Source organism: Bidens hawaiensis, unplaced genomic scaffold (assembly GCF_021521415.1).
Source record: "Bidens hawaiensis isolate Kalapana, Puna unplaced genomic scaffold, B.hawaiensis_p1.1 tig00003654_1, whole genome shotgun sequence".
Classification (NCBI taxonomy): Eukaryota; Viridiplantae; Streptophyta; class Magnoliopsida; order Asterales; family Asteraceae; genus Bidens; species Bidens hawaiensis.
Genome location: NW_027491210.1, coordinates 2,265,677 through 2,281,445, shown reverse-complemented (window position 1 = coordinate 2,281,445; position 15,769 = coordinate 2,265,677). Strand labels below are relative to the sequence as shown.

The window sequence follows — 15,769 nt, the reverse complement described above, 5'->3', positions numbered from 1 at the left end:
AACACACCAGTAAAGGATTCCTCTCTGAATTTACGGTAATGCCCTTCTTGAGTTGTGCACGGCTAACTGTGTATCAATTAACAAGCATCGCTTAAATATTCCTAATCATAACGTATTTCTAAGTCATTGCATGCTTTAAGCGTTACTCTTCATTATTAATTAATTACTTATCTTTAGCTCATATATCATCCATGTCTATCGTTTACGTACGTATACGTTGTTTATCCTTCGTTTATTTTATAAAATTATTTTAACGTAGAGTCCTACTGGTGTATAAGTCATTATTGGTGTGTAAGTTATCCAGCATATAAGTCCAACGTGTAAGTTTCCTTGGCGCATAAGTCATACATATACGTTTATATACATACACGGTACATGCATATGTATACGTTTATAAACACACACGCCACATATGTACATATACGTCTATATACATACACGGTGCATGCGTACATATACGCTACATATACACATATACGTTTATATACTTATGTTTTTGTATACATACTTATACGGCCTCATCTACTTATGCGCTACTTGGACTTATACATACATACATACATACATACATACACGCTGCAACTTATACATATACAGCCGTATTTATGCGATGCAATACTTATACGCTCCTTAACTTATACGGCGTATAAGTTCAGTTCAGCTCTTTATTACGTGTTTTTAAGTTTTTCTTCGATTTCGGTGCCGTCAGCCGCCGTTAACCACCATGATTGGTCGGGGTTTGATTGTTTATGACCCAGGTAGCTTCGGGGTGTCCAGATCTGAGCTAAAGTGGTCCTTAAGCTCATTTTTTGGTTGATTTAACACCCAAAAAAAGCTAGATCTAGATCCAAACTGCTCACACGGCATCACGGGGCTGCTTCAGGTTCTAAAATGTTGGGTCAGCTAAGATAAGTGATTTCTACCAAGTTTCATGCAAAACCGACTTCGTTTACCCGTCCTTTTCACGAACCGAACACTACTCGTTTTACCCGGAACGAACCAACTAACCCGTTTACTATCAAGTTCCTTACTTTATCAATAATCATGGTCCGTTATATCATCCTATCAATTTTCATGAAATCCCTATACGAAAAGTTAACCTTTATAACAAACACGTACCTTTGACGTTTATGATCAAAATCACTCGAATAGACCAAAACCATATCAAACGAACTCGAAATGAGTGATTCAAGCGGCTACGGAACCGTCTCGCCCTGATCTACAAACCCATTAGATCTCCTTCACCGGAAAACGTCGTTACGGTCGCGGGAAAAGCTGATTATTGGCCGAAAAAACTCCATTTTTAGCTGTTACGGTTTTTCTGATAAAAACCGGACTTCCCGACCTCTGATCGAAGATCTGATCGGTAGAAATCTTCATTTATATGCCATGAACACTCAGCTAGAATTTGAGACAGGTCCGACAGTTAGATCTCCAGGAATTATCAAGTCTTTACAGGCTATTTTGTCAAAAACGGGAATTGTAGAAGTGTGTGTTTTTTAAGTTGTATGCTATGGTGTAGAGATGGATGGAAATGGAAGAGATTAGGGTTTAAGGGGTATTTATACAACCTTAAGCCCATGGAATTTAGGCCCATCTTTCTTTTTTAGTCCATATTTAATTCCATCTTTAAAGCCTACTTAACCTTCCTTCTTTATTATTTTATTATTTCGTCTACTAACTCAAGTAAACTTTTCAATAATAATTAAATAATATACTAAATATCATTTTTAGATATTTCAGGATTTCACATAATAAAAACAAGTAAACATATCAAACATAACAAAAAGTCAACCATAACATGAAGATAAACATATCATATGTACTAACTTATTTGTACCTGCACAACCATTCAATTTCATCACACTTCCTACCTACACTGATACATACTACCATTCTTACATAGTAACAAAACCAGTACACAACTTATAACCAATATCTACATAAATTTAAAAAAAATTATACAAGATAGTAGCAGATTAACAAAGCCCATATACAAATTACAACAAAACAATTTTACAAATACAACATACCTACATCATGATAAACACACTATACAAGCTTAACTACATCTTTTGTAGTGCAATAATAAAATTTTTATACTTTTCATACATATATTGCATACATCCTACACAACAACAGAACACGTACACAAAATCTAACATATACCTACACAAATTTTAACTTTCCTACACACGGACTGAACATCGAAACCACAACCAATTACATATTTTAGATCACGTATGCAACGTATATAAAATTTTCATAGCCATATTATAAGCACTTACATAGAAACAGATTTCCTACACTGAAATAGATTCCCTTTGCATAACCTCAACCATAACCTACAACTACAGTAAAGTAACATCCATAAAAATTGATATAGTTTACATCAGCAGATGTTAATTACCTACACAATTTACTCATCCATACATACATAACAACCTACATAGAAAAAAAATACATTGGTGGCAACCAAACCCAACTTGACATGTACTTACATTAAGTTAATTTTTACATGTTACCCAATTCGTTCATTTGGCCATCTCTAGGTTGAGACTTGTCATTGTAAGAAAGACGCAAAATATACCTACATATTTTACACTTTTTCATAATACCAGCTACACAGATCATCATATTATACATAATGTATCATGTATGAACGGTAGTTTTAATGGTCGTGTAGGGCTAGTCCTGCGTATATACACATACATATCGTTACACTAACAAGACAATTACACATGCTACACATATGAAACCAACATATCCCTACACAACCATTATCTACACATATGCAACTTAACTCATAAACAACCTACATATAACATAATTCAAACTCAAATTAATACCTACACAGTTTAAAGATAAACCTTACACAGCCTTCACATAATAAAATGTATATTTAAAATAACACCTAAACAACCTACACAATTTGCAGATACAGTCTACACAAATACACATAAAAAAAACTTATCAATCTGTGTAAAACATCACAACAACCATGTTTCGGAAGTGTTTTCCCTTAACTTTTTTATCAAAATTAACTACCCCCATTCACTAAACAAAATAATTACAACAAAAATATGTGGTGTATTGAACTATGAATAGCTACATCAAAATTAGTTAAACGAGCTTCCATTATTAACTTAATAACCTACATATACTCAAGAAAAAAACAACAAAACCTAAAATCGCCCAACATACCTTTAATACCTTATGTAGGGTTCGATCCCTCTAGCATACGAGAAACCCATAATTCAGCTTAAGACCAATTTCGATCAATGCACAGGTGACCAATTTCTTCTTATGATCATGGAATAGGAATCCATCCCTTTAATTTGGTCAATTGTGTGCATCATTTGGATATCGGAAGCGGATTTTGTTTCATGAGCTGTGTGGAGGAGTTACAGAGTTACTCCAGAGATACTCCAGCCGTTTCTTTTTTATAGATACACACTAATGACTTTTTAGCCCTTGCAAGCAATTAAAATCTAGTTAAAAGTTATTCATATTTACTAAATTGTCATGTTATAATATAAACCATTGATCTTTGTAATCAATAGTTGATATTTACTTCTCGCGCTTCTCGTTATAATATTACTTCTCGCAAGATCCATCCCCTATATGTATATGTATATGTATATGTATATGTATATGTATATGTATATGTATATGTATATGTATATGTATATGTATATGTATATGTGTATGATTCGGTTAGTTAAGAGTGGTAAAAGTATATTTGTCATATTTATTATACTTTTTTCTGTATTTATGGACACACACACACACATACACACACACACACACACACACACATATATATATATATATATATATTGTGTGTGTATATATTAAAAGGTTAAGGAACGTTCAAAGACAAGAAAACAACAAGCAGGATGTTCAATTTCTTAAAAACAACGTTTATTTAACATTACAACGAAGTATTAATATCAAATTTTGAAAAAAAAACATATAAAAAAATAAAAGTTCAAAAAAGGACATGGGGAACTCGAACCCGCGCCCCAGGTCGGTTCACATGACTTAAATATCATGCACCTGCCACTGGGGCAGGTGTCTAACTTGTTTAGATTATGAACCCAGCAAGATATAAACATACATGCAGTTCTTCCCCTAATCCAATATAAACCCTAGAATCAGGTTTGGTCGATTTCCTTATTATTGATTAAAATTGATATGGGGTTTTTGTTAGACAATAATGAACGATCAAATTACATATAACAATTACCTGAAAATGTTACGGATTGAGGGTGAATGGAGAACAAGGGGTCGCGGTAAACAGGTCTTAATAGTAAGGTATGATGCAATTAGATTAGGGTGTAGTGTCCTGATGATGAGGGAACGGCATGGACGCGTTTAATTGAATTATGATTGTGTCTATATAGCGTTTTACGAACTGATTGAGACGATTTGTTAAGTTTTTTTAAAAAACGAATCAAATAGTTGCCAAATTATGATCATTTACCATAATTAAGGTGTCGGTAGGATTCGTTTCTGGTAACCAAGCGATTTGGTAAAATAAATTCCGCGTTTAGGCCGAAGATTGAGGAATAAGCAAGGAGGGGGGGGGGTCGGCGACTGGAGAAGAAGAAGGAAGAAAAGGTATATATATTTTTATTAAATTGCACTTGAGTCCCTAGTCTATGGTGGGACGTGCATAAGGGGACTAAAGTTAGTTTAAGAGGTGTTTTATGCATATTTCCAATAGTTTTTTCAATAAATAAATAAATAAAAGATATACTCAAACAAATAAAAGACTTTATTGATTGAATTACCCGAATACGGACCGGGTCAGGTAACAGCTATCAATATAAGAAGATGAAAAGTCTGAAATGTTACACAAGCCACAGCGGCCACGAGCACCATAATGGCCAACCGCGACCGATCTCGCAAGCAAGCGGCCGCGAGGCGGCTCGTGGTGGCTAAAGTGAAAGTTTCAGGGGAATTTTTTGGGGGTGTGTCGTTTGATCATAGGAGCTTTTTTTTGTTTTGTTTTACTTTCTATATTTACCCATAATAAAAAAAAAACTCACACACCAAAAACCCTAAAAAAACTCACTCATTCTACTAATTTCTCTCCAATACACCCAATCATAAACCAAAAAATGCAATAGAATTTCTTTTCTTCGTCCAACTATTCGAAGGAAGACGGCCTTATTTTTGAAGCCAGGAGAATAACAGCTAACCGGTTGGTTGAACAGTTTCAAGGGCGACAAAGATTTACAAGATAATCACCTCTTCTTCGTGATCGAGTGGACGCTAATAAAACTTTGGTACGTCACTATTTTAGCCCCAATCCCTTTTATGGCGAACAACATTTTAGGCGTCGGTTTCGAATTAGTAGACAACTATTCATGCGTTTATCAAATGATTTGTCGGATCAGTATCCTCTTTTTCAACAAAGAGTAGATGCAAGAGGTAGACCCGGTTTCACGACCATCCAAAAATGTACAGCTTCTATTCGTCAACTAGCGTATGAATTTCGTAAGACGCGATGAATGAATACCTAGAATAGTTGAAAAAATTTCGCGTGACTCACTTCAATTTTTTCTGTCAAGGTATACATATATACATATATGTTTCGTTGAGTTATATTTGGTTTACTTGACAATGTTTATACATAAGCATCATATGGATTTACTCACGTAGATATTTGCGCAAACCAACTTTGTATGATATCCAACGCATATAGTAGATGCACGGTGAAAAACATGGTTTCCCCGGAATGCTAGGTAGCATCGACTGTACGCATGTTGGATGGGATATGTGTCATTCAGCCTAGCGAGGTGAGTTCCACCGGGGTGATCACCTCGGCCCAAGTATTATACTTTAGACGATGGCCTCCCAAGATCTTTGGTTCTGGCATGCATTTGTTGGTGTTGTCGGGTCAAATAACGACATAAATGTTATCGAACAGTCACCGATATTTGATGACATTATTGACGGGTTGAGCAAACCCAATCATTTTTATGTGAATGGGGTTCAATTCAAGCATGGCTACTACCTAGTTGATGGCATTTACAACGAATGGTTGACGCTTGTTTAAGCTTATGCATCTCAAGTTGAAGACAAACGAAAGTACTTTAAGAAGAAGCAAGAATCGGAACGAAAAGATATTGAAATGACGTTTGGAATTCTAAAGTAAAAAATTTCATTTGATTTCGAGGCCACCATGGATTTCAAGAGAGAAAATAATTGATGTCGTTTGCACTTGTAGAATTATTCATAACATGATTCCTAAGGACCAATGTATGGTTATTTGTCAACAATACCAAGGTGACGTCTCACGACCCGAATTGACAATCACCAATGCTGAAAACTTCAAAACGTCATATATCTCAAGAACCACGAGATCTACGGAAACCTTCGTCATGAGTTGATCGAATATTTGTGGGCTAGAGACCCCGATGATCTTGTACTATACTAGTATTATTTGTTACTTTTAATATTTTTATTTAATTGTAATATTAGTTAGTTTTCAAATTTAGAAGAAAAAATTAAATAAATAAATAAATCATATAATTCGTTGAAGCCATCATTCGCCTGAATCACAACGCGCTCAGGCGGCTTCTGCAGTGGCTTCAGCGAGTGTCCAGACAGTATCAGTCAGCATTGCATAGCACAATATTTTTGGATGAATTCGGAGTCCGGCTTCAACGACAACATATAGTCTTACCCACTGCTCGTTCCACACTAGGGGTGTTCAACGAGTCGAATTTAGAATATTCGAATTTATTTGAATTTTGAAATTTTGAAGCTGGATTCGAATTCGAAATAGATTTGACAAATTCGATTCGAATTCAGAATAGCTAATTCGAAATTCAATTCGATTCGATAATGAATTTCGAATCGAATTCGAATCGATTTGAATTCAGTTAAAAAAATATATTTCAATTTCAAAACCACTATAAATTTGAGTTTTTAAACAACAAAAAGTACAAGTCTATAAAATAAATAAATCATTTAAAGTTATTAATGTTCAATTACATTAATTATTAACCAAATGATGAACTTTTCTATTTGTAATCGTTATAACTCAAAAGATTTACGTAGTTTATCTTTTTATAAGTATGTATGTATATATATACATATATATAATAAAAATATATAATTTGAATTCGAATTTCGAATCGAATACGAATTTATAATCATAAATTCTTATTCGATTCAAAATTCGATTACTAAAATCGAGTTCGAACCAAATCGAATTCGAATGACTGGAAACCGAATTCGAACCATCAAATTCGAATGCGAGTCGAATCGAATTTCGAGTTATTCAAGTCCAATTCGAATACTGAACACCCCTAACCCTCCCCACCGTGATGCCTACGCCCCCTATGTTACGGTGTTCCTCGTTCAACCTCCTTATGTGAGAGGAAACCACACCCATACACATTGCTTGGAATCGAACTTTTATATATTAAAGTTATGAAATATTAAATTTTATTAACTTGGAAAGAAATGGTTAAATATGCATAGATAATATGCGCGTATAGTTTTTATTAATTAACGTCACTTGTATTAAAATTTATCTACATATTCTAATAAACTAAAATAATTGTAGACACGTTTCATTTGGCAGTTAATCCTCACAATATTTTCTCCCCGAAACTAATATATGTCATAAATAATATTTATTTACTTTCATTTTACACTTTATTTATATTATATCTATAATATTATTAGATTATTCACTTTTTCTTTAAGGTATTTATATTATATCTATACACTTTTATAAAAATAAATATTTACATATTATACTATCATACATTGTTAGAATATATTTCACAACATACTTAGTAAAATCCAAAAATCAACAACAAACCATGTTTGTTAAATATTGAAATAATATAATTTTTAAATGATATCATTAACATATTATATTATGTATTTTATTGAAGATTGTAAATAAAAAACAAAAACTCTAATATGCTTTCATTTTACAAAGTAATTTTTTTAATCATTAAATTTTAAGTATATGCGTAAAAGTTGATCTATTTTTTTAAAAATAAAATTATCTATTATTTTTAGTACTTTGTCATATAATTTATTAATTATAAATATATAATTTAATTCTATTCATTTATTTCTTTAATTAATTTAATAAACTTTATATATACACATGTGTGTTAAATTGTAAAAGATAAAACTAAAATGGGTATTTTTTTTCAACTAAAATATATTGAAACTAAAACTCACATATTCACATTCTTCTTTTCTTTTATTTCTTTCACCAAACAATTTCGTAAACACAGTTCAATGATTTCATCCTTTGCTTTTTTTCTTGTTATTTAATTTTCATTGATATTTTAAATTAACACCCAGAACAAGAAACTGGACAAATTGACATATGTAAACAAAACGAAAGTATAGAAATTTAAGAAAAACAAGAAAAGTAGTGGATTTGAGAAATAGACTTTACTATAATAGAGATTTGCTTTATCCAGTGGATTTGATTTACTAAAGGGGTTTGATTTACTAAAGAGAAATCAAGAAAATAATTGAGGTTAATTGTGGGTTTTAGTTTTATCTTTTAGGGTTTTAATCCAAACTATGTAGTTTTGAAAGGTTTTCCGTTTAAACTTAGATGTATGATAACACCGTATTCACTTGCCCCTAAAGTTTATGATATTTAGTTTCTTGGTTTTATCAAGGATTGTTTTGGGTTTTTTGTGGAACTTAAATTTGATTTTTACGGGTTAAAAGTTGATAAATAAATCATTTGGTACAAATTAACTATATTTTGCTCAAATTTGACGGGTAAATAATGGGGTAATCTGAATATTATTAAAAATTTGAGAATGCAAATAGATTTATTGTCACTTGTTACGAGTTCAAAGTTTTGACTTAAAAATATAAAACAATGAAAGTTAGAATTTTAAATGTGATTGAGTTTCGAATTTATATTTAAAAACATTTTTGGAAATAGTCAAAACATTTTTAAATATTTGAGAATGCATATAGATTTATTGTCAAACATATTACGAGATCAAAGTTTTGACTTGAAAATGTAAAACAAATGAAAGTTAGAATTTTAAATGTGATTGAGTTTCGAATTTATATTTAAGAACATTTTTGGAAATAGTCAAAACATTTGTGATTTTGCACATGGAGTATTTTTCCCATGACTATTAAAATTTAAGGAAAAATGACAAGCACTTCCGACATGCCACCTCCTGGCCTATCAATGCTTCTAACTTTTATCACATTTAATGACAAATTTTGTCATTATGGCAAGGTCGAGAAGCCCCCTCAATATTATCAAAATCTTTTTCATGGTGTAGTTAAAAACTATTATTATATGAGTAGTAATCTTCAAAATTGTTTCATAACCAAAATTCTTTCAATTAGAGATATATGATACTAAATTGGATGTGGCTCAATGGTAGAGCACTCACTTTAGAAGTGAGAGGTAGAGGGTTCAAACCTCAATATTACCAATTTATATGGGAGATATAAGGGATGACCCTGGCTTGCCATGGTTCGAGTCATGATCTCACCCGGTTTTACCTGCTCCTCGCTGTCAACCCATTTGGCGGGCGTGGGGTCACGTTTTATCCGGTGAATCCCTCAATAGGTGGACCGCTAGGGGCTTCGTCCGTCTGGACCAGTGGCCGGCTCGGGCTACCTTTACCCAATAGGGGCCGCGTACGGAGTACTCAGCATTACTTAGTTGGTCGTTCAAAAAAAAAGAGATATATGATACTGAGAATGAAATTTATAATAGATGGAGTATTCTTGGGTATGTTTTTGCACTTGCACTATCTTTTTTTTGCTAAGTTCATTTTTTTATTTATTTTTTTTTGAAAAAAAAATCATTTTGTGATATAAATAAAATCAATTTATGTAGTGATACAAGCATAGATTTATTGCTTTATTTGTAATATTATTTAGATAATCTCGTGTCCTCGTGTGTGACATAGGCTCTAAAACTAGTTATTTTATAAAACACTCTAAACATGTTACATGGATAACATCTTGTTTATTGTAAAAACGGCTAAATACTAATCAAAATCTTAGCGTGACAAAACACCTTCATTTTTATACTAAATCGTGGCTATTTGATATAATGAGACGATGCATTTTTCTCTTTTTAAAATATTTATGTACTTTTTTGTTATAAATCATGTTTTAGCCGAATATGAAAATTTTAACACATGGTTTTCTTCGTATAGGATTTTGAAATAAAGTAAGTTATTAAAGTTGTATGATGTGTTCTAAATCAAATTAAATCTGTCAAACCACAACACCACCTTACCGAGTCACCGATTGTTTAGAGCATGTTTGAAATTGAGTTTGAAAAATGCTTATTAGCTTATTGGTTTTTAAAAAACCATCTTGAAAAACCAGGAGGCTTTAAAAAACTGTTTTTTAACTCTTTCAGTAAAACTAAAATAAGAAAGTTTTTTTGTGATTGCCAAACACATTTAAAGTTACTGACTTTTTGAAAAGACCAATAAGCTAATAAGCATTTTTCAAACTCAATCCTAAATATGCTCTTAATATAATTTCATTGTGATATTATATTTTTTAAGTTTTCGGTTTTTAGTATTACGAAATTAAATTCTTAATCCAAATAAACCGAATTCAAATACATTGGGGTTTGGGCTATTGATTTTTGTATTTGTGCAACCCATTAACGTTTATCTCGTTACGAAATAGAGGAAACTGAATTAAGGATCCCAAATTCAAACCAATGAAAACCGCAAATTTATTTTAGGGAAAATTCTCAAAATAAGCGTTTATGAAATCGTTTTTCAGGTTTTAGGTGCCATTTGCAAGAAATTCTCAAAATATGTATTATAATCTAGTCGTAGCGAGTAGTTTGTGTAACCAATTAAAACTTAACACGTGTCTTTAAACTAACCATAACGAGCAGATTTGCTAACCATTTACTCGTCACCACGAGTAATCCATAAGTTCCTTAGTTGCGACGAGTAGATTGTAAGGTTAAACTAGTCGCAGCGAGTTAACTATTAATAAACTACTCGTGTAGGGAATGTAAACCATGTAAACTAGTCGTCGCGACTAAAGGACTTATGAATTACTCGTGGGCATTGATTTCGAGGCATGAAACTTATTTATTCGTCACGAGCAAATGATTAGTGAACCTGTTCGTTACGGTTAGTTTAAAGGCACATGGCAAGTTTTAACTGGTTCTACAAACTACTAGTGTGTAATCATAAACTACTCGTCACGACTAGTTTATAATACATATTTTAAGAATTTCTTCCAAATGACACTTAAAACCTGAAAAACGTTCTCATAAACGCTTATTTTGGGAATTTTCCAAATATTTTAACCTAAAATCATATATACCTATCTTTTGTTTTAATTTCATAAATAATAATGGTAAATTGCTAAATAGTCCTCACATCTGAAGAAAACTAGTTCCGATATATAATTATTTTTTTTACAACAAAACGCGTTCTCAAACTTTTATTACTTTAAATCAACATTTATACAAATATAGGTACTATATATAATCACCCGTATCAAACTGTAGTCACACCGATATTTCATAACATATATCAATCAATCAATCATGCCCAGTAAAATCCCACCGACAGCAAAGCTATAAGTAGGGTCTGGGGAGGGTGGGATGTAGGCACACCGTACCTCTATCCAAAGGAATAAAGAGGTGGCTTCCAAAGAGACCCTCGGCTCTAAGTACATGTGTATGAAGCAAAATAAAGGAAATCAAAGTTTAACAGTTATATAAAAACTACTACTAATTATAATAATATTAATAATAAGATCACAGTTTAACAGCTATATAAAAGCTAATAATAATTATAATAATAATAATAATAATATATGTAAGGGAAATACCATTATGGTATGTGACCTAAATAAGTTAAGTCTAAGCCCTAAGGTATTCAATTCTCTCTAAAAATCCTTAACTTTAATTCTACTTCTCCACGAATTCCTATCCTCAACCATGTCCTCGGAGAGGTTTAGGTCTATCAAATCATGCATAATCCTCTCATCCCAAGTCAATTTCTGTCGTCCTCTACCCCTCCTCCCCTCTATAGTAATGTTTTCTACGGATCTAACAGGATTCGTCGTCTGTCTTCTCTTTACATGTCCAAACCATCTCAATCTCCCCTCTCTTATTTTGTCTGCTATGTTCGCCACCCCTAATCTCTCGCGAAACACAACGTTTGAGTAACCCGTGTCGACGGACAAAACGTTATCAAATAATCATTCGAAACACAGTTGACCAACGGCGGCGGATTGTCAAAGGCGTAACTATAATAAGATGGGCATGCTTCCTTAAATATCTTCGAATACACGGTCGGCTTGCATTTACTAGGTGTCCCATACGCGTTCCTACAACAAAACTTGTCATTATCAAAGGCCAAGCACGCGCTTTTGCAAGCCACGACTTGACCCTTATCGTTCAAAACCGCGAGTTCTTGAGGACATCAATCATTAATATCCTTGCTGCAGCCTCCAATATAACATTTGGATGAGTAAGGTATAGCTGTTACTGAAACCGGGATGTTATAACCGTCAACCACGCTAACGTCGTAAGAACTAGGTTTACTTTTGTCTGGCTGTAACGCAATCTGGAGCAGTGTGGCGGGTGGGGCCCCGATCAGCCCGTTGCACATTAATTTTCCACCACAATCGCCTGTCTCGCAGGCAAGGTTTTTATCCGAACCGAATTTGCAACCTGTTCTGGCCCATATCCGCCCCACCCAGTCAGCCGGGGCTTGAATTTTCTTCTCTTGGCCTGGTGGAAGGTAGAAGCCACCGTTGGCTAAGACCGGGTGGCCTTCGTTGGCCGCATTTGCGGGCCATATTGGGTATGGGCATTGTTGCTCATGTGGAAGTGACATGATTTGACTACTGTTAATTTCGGATAGTTAGACTAACACAGACATGATTTATAACTACTCTATCAACGACAATTTGATATATATATTAAACTACAAGAAACCTCGGGTACTCGTTTTAATAGAGATCGAGTTTAGTTGATTAGAGGGAGGGTTATACGAGACCTCCAAACCCCCCCCCCCCCTCTAACTCTAATTCCGCTCACTCACGCAAACTGTAATAAGCAGGGAAATTACCTGACAAGAAGAAGGCAATGGAAAGAACAAATAGACTGGTGGCCTTCATGTTATTGCATTTAGTTTGAATGGTTTATAAATCCTAAAAATATTTATACAAGGTTTTGGTGGTTGAATTGTTGCCTAAGTATTTGGATTTGTGGCATAACCTTCCTTTAGAAGACAAGCAGATCCCATTACTTAAGGGATAAGGTGATGTAAACAAATTAATAGAAGAAAATCATTTTTATAACTTTTTTATGCTTCTATCCAGTTAACTTTTATTTTATATCATTTTATCTAGTTCATGACAGATCGGACCGGCTAATCGTGTCATTTGAAGTGGGCTATTATTTATATATGATGAATATGATTATGAGTTCAAATGATAGCTTTTGAAATAAAAAAAGTCACAGATCAACCCAACTTGTTTTCAACATCCTCTCTTTTTACTGTATGCATCCCTTCAACTTATCACATCAGTAATATCTTCTCATTTTCATACTAAAAAAAGCTCATAACTTGATAGTTAGTTATAGGGGCATTTCACTGACATTTTAGATGGTGAAGCCAACGCCTATATTACATTTTTAAGATTTACAATAGGTTAACAAATCAACCCTACCGACCGACCGGAGTTTCATGTTTTGCTTTAACTCATTGATAGGTAGGTAAACTTAGGCTGCCATGCTAACCTAATATTTATTTTGGCATAACCATTCAATCTCACTCTCATTGAGTCATTTCATTGCCTTTCACACAAAGCATCTTCTTGATATTTTGAATCTTCATAAGAAATAAACAAAAACACACAACTTATTATGCAGAAAGTACAAGTTACTGTAACATTGTTATTTTGTTTTAGGATTTGATCTATAGAGAGGAGCCAAGCACATGAAGAGAGAGAGAGAGAGAGAGGATTATTTTCATGCTATTGTTAAGAGTGAATGAAGAGATCATGCATGCAATATGTTCATTAATGAGCCACTATCTACATGCTTTTGCTGCCTTGCCACTTCTTAAATGTTCTCTCCCCCATTATATGAATGCTTCTAAAACTTCCCTCACCATCTACTGTATGTTTTACCATATCGATCGATGGGAAGACGACCATCATGTTGTGACAAATCACACGTCAAGAAAGGCCCGTGGACAGCTGAAGAAGACGCAAAGATTCTTGCATGTGTTGCTAGTCATGGCATTGGTAACTGGACTTTGGTTCCTCAAAAAGCAGGTCCTTTAATTCTCCCGTGATGCTAATCTTGATAACCGTTTGTTGTTTTGCATAATGACCTGACCCGTATTGTGTGTGCATACTTTAACAGGTCTTAACAGATGCGGAAAGAGTTGCAGATTGAGATGGACCAATTATCTAAGGCCCGATCTCAAACACGATAGTTTCACCACTCTCGAGGAAGAGCTCATTTTGAGGTACCATCGGGCCGTAGGTAGTAGGTGAGTGTACAATCCATGTTTACAGGGCAATTTCACCCGTTAATACTATACACTTGAGAGTTAGTTCCCTTTCATTGTAATTAAATAAATCGGTTAAAATGTAGTAATGTACCCCCGTTACGTTCACAAATTTTGAAAATTAGTCGATTTTTCAATTAATTTTAAATCTAACCAATCAAACTGTTGAATCTTCAGGTGGTCGTTGATAGCAAAGCAACTCCCGGGAAGAACCGACAACGATGTGAAGAATCATTGGAACACAAAACTAAAGAAGCTGCTTAAAATGGGAATCGACCCGATCACCCATAAACCTTTAAGTCATCTTCTTTCTGATTATGGAAACATCAACGCCCTCAACCCACCAAACACGAGACCTTTAGATCAAAACCACCATGACCCGTACTCAGATTTCTCTCCGGCAGACAGTTCATTAGCAACAATGGGCCCGTTTCAAGAACAAACCGCTCCAGTGAGTTTCATGACTGCACCATTCCATATTATCAATGAAACAGCTTCATCTTCTACATCATCCCACCATTTACCATCTTCACCCACCATTTGGAGTGATTATCTTGTTGGAGACCAAGAATAAGAGTGTACCAACGAGCCCGATATTGAGTTTTTACCCACTGATCAGTGATCAGGGTGAATGCCTGAATAGTTGCAACGGGTTGCAAGTGGATCTCACTAAGCACAGCTTAGAGGTTAATACTGCCTCAGTGTCTTTTGTTGACTCAATTTTAAACCGAGACCATGAAATGCAGTTGAACTTCCCTCCACTTTTGGATGGCTATTCCGAGTTCTAAACAAATCTTAGATCTTTAAAAACAGGTGTAACGGGTTCCAGATTGACCTATGTTCTATCTTTCAGTTATATGTTTAGTTTGCTAACTTTTGTTTCATATTTATGAATGATAATATAATTTTTGTTTCATATTTATGAATTCATGAATTATGATAATATTGAAAGTAATAGGTCTGACGAGTTGGGTATCGGGTCAAAGGTCACTTTGGGTTGTGTAGTTTCTAACCTTTTTAAAAGAATTAAAGTATTATTAGACTATGCGTAGTCAAAACTACGCACACCAGAGCATTTTGCATCATATGACGCCTAGTCAGCCTTTAGGCCTTTTTGCATAAAGTAGGTGTAGTGGGAAAGTGTCCCCAAAACACCTCTCACTAAACCCTCAAAATTCGAGCCAACCTCACGATGTGTACAACGCACTAACCTCCTA

General features: G+C 34.0%; 2 pseudogenes; one reads left to right on the top strand and one right to left on the bottom strand.

Moving 5' to 3' along the window:
* Nucleotides 1–12,161: 12,161 nt before the first annotated feature.
* LOC143624114 (thaumatin-like protein pseudogene) lies at nt 12,162–13,149 on the bottom strand (annotated as a pseudogene).
* Nucleotides 13,150–14,165: 1,016 nt separating this feature from the next.
* Nucleotides 14,166–15,471, top strand: LOC143624126 (transcription factor MYB35-like; annotated as a pseudogene).
* The last annotated feature ends 298 nt before the right edge of the window (nt 15,472–15,769 follow it).